This window comes from Chinchilla lanigera, unplaced genomic scaffold (genome assembly GCF_000276665.1).
Source record: "Chinchilla lanigera isolate Chin_1 unplaced genomic scaffold, ChiLan1.0 scaffold00081, whole genome shotgun sequence".
Classification (NCBI taxonomy): Eukaryota; Metazoa; Chordata; class Mammalia; order Rodentia; family Chinchillidae; genus Chinchilla; species Chinchilla lanigera.
Genome location: NW_004955482.1, coordinates 1193761 through 1196052, shown reverse-complemented (window position 1 = coordinate 1196052; position 2292 = coordinate 1193761).

Sequence of the window (2292 nt, the reverse complement as noted above, 5' to 3'; positions counted from 1 at the left end):
AAAACCCAGATGCCTGCTTTGTCAAAACATCACGTCGGCCTCAGCAGGGAACACAGGCAGTGAGCTCTGGCTCAGGGCGCCCAGGGCACCCAGGGCCGGCCCCTCTGTCCTGGAGCTGACTGACAGCCAGGGCTTGCCCTCCCTCAGCCTCAGTCAGCGTGAGTCAGTGCGGAGCACCCCAGCTCCCACCCTTCAGGCGCACAGACAAGGTCGCTGCTTTTACATCACAGGCGGCTGTGGCATCAGCAGCCAGTAGCGAGCTGTTTGGGCATAATTATGGCAAAATAGCAGCCAGATACAGGCAGATTCGATTCACAAGAGGGACAGAGATTACTTACCATGGTTCAACTGGTCTTTAAAAAATATGAATAAAGGCTATAATCAGATCCTTTGAACAGGCGCTGGGTGTCCCTTGTACATGGACCCAGGGAATGAACGGGGTACAGCCAGGCAGGGAACCAAAGTAAAGGCACGAATAGGCTGTGAGAGCTAGAAAAAACTTAAAAACTGCTTAAAACCTTGTCTGAGATATCAAAATCAAATCCTGTGAAAAACTCAGTGTTAGCCCATACGACACAAATGTCTCAATAAGATTTAAATCTTGTAGAATTCTTCAGTGACTAAGAAAATGCATAAGTGATAATATTAATCTGAATTTTTTTTTTTTTTTTTCTTTTTGGTATCAGAGATTGAACTCAGGATCTTGTGCTTGGCAGGCAGGCGCTTGTGCCGCTGAGCTATATCCCCGGCCCCTGATCTGAATTGTAATAAGTCTTGCAGAGAAATATCGATAGACATCTAGAATCCCAAAAATGGTGCCGGCCAAGACATACTTTTTTGTTCTTCTTCAGACCCCAAAATAAACTTCCTGCTCCCGTTTTGTGTGCACACCAACAAACCCCAATCCTCTCGAGATGGGACACCTCACTTGCCTATGTTAACTCTACCCATAGTCCAACCTAATAAAAATCTGCCCTCAGCTCCCTCCCCTGAGGGTCCTTGCAATCTCCTGCAACCCTCCTACGCCGGCAATAAAGGCTTGTTTTTACATACCTCTGTCTTGTGCTCTAGCTGGTGCCAAACTTAACAGAAATAAGATACATAAAATAAAGGGACACAAAAGATGCCGGTATTCTTACGACAAAAATAAAACACTAAAAATATATTAATTATAGATAAAAGGTTTTCATTTTTTCCAAATTCTTCTTTTAAGAGATCTCTGCTAATCAACCTACATAAAAGTTCTGACTAGTCTTTATAATTACAAACTTAAAATATTGTATAAGAATTATTATAATTCAATTTGGCCAAAAATATGTTTGAGTGCACTTTGATTTTATAAGCAAATTGTCCTGTGTGTGTTTTTATTTGTCTCTTTGTCCAATCTGTAAACAGCTGTTTTATTTGAGCTCAACAAATTTTTTTCTTTTTGTATTTTTGAAGCATTTGTCTGTAATTTAATTTGGCTTATAGGTAAGTGTCATCTAAATGAAAGATATGCTTCCACTATAGAAAGATATGCTTCCACTATGATGTTAAAATTGGTTTCATAAATGTAATGCATATTGTTGTATGTATTACAACTTGAGTATTTCATTGTTCAGAATTAATGTGTTAAGTATTGTGATTGGATTTTCACAAGTCATGAAAAATTTGTTAGGATAATTAAACAAAAATCCCTTTGGGTGGGGAGATTGTTGGACAGGACTCCAACTGATGAATAAAAAAGCATCTGCCTGAATAACATTAACCAGTTTTTGTTCATTAATAAGGTACCCCAATAATCTCCATAGCCTTATGGGAGACACCCCAATAGATATTATTCAACATATATTATTGTGATGTGTTTACAATGCTCATCATTAAGTTTTCAGAAAATAAGACAAAAAAAAAAAACCAAAAAATAAGACAATAAAGTTTTCTGACTAAAAGATGCTATGGGTACAAAGCTAAATTAAGAAACAAAATAATGACAATTCATTATTGCTAATTTCATGGCATATTAAAAAGTATTCATGTCTTCCAAACGTAGTCTTCTAAAATGTAAAACTGGTATCATTTATAGTGACAGACATTTTCTTTTGGATTCAGACATCTGCCTTTTTCTTGTGCTCTCTTTGTAATAAGAGGTTCAGTCAAGCCAGCCTGAGGTCATCAGTCAAATAATTTTTTATCAAAACTTGTGTGTTATGCTATGTATGTGCCATTATATTTAGAAATGCTTAGATGCTGAATAGCTCAGACAGTGTTACAGATTTCTTCAATGACGTCCTATTAAAGGGCAACAAATTA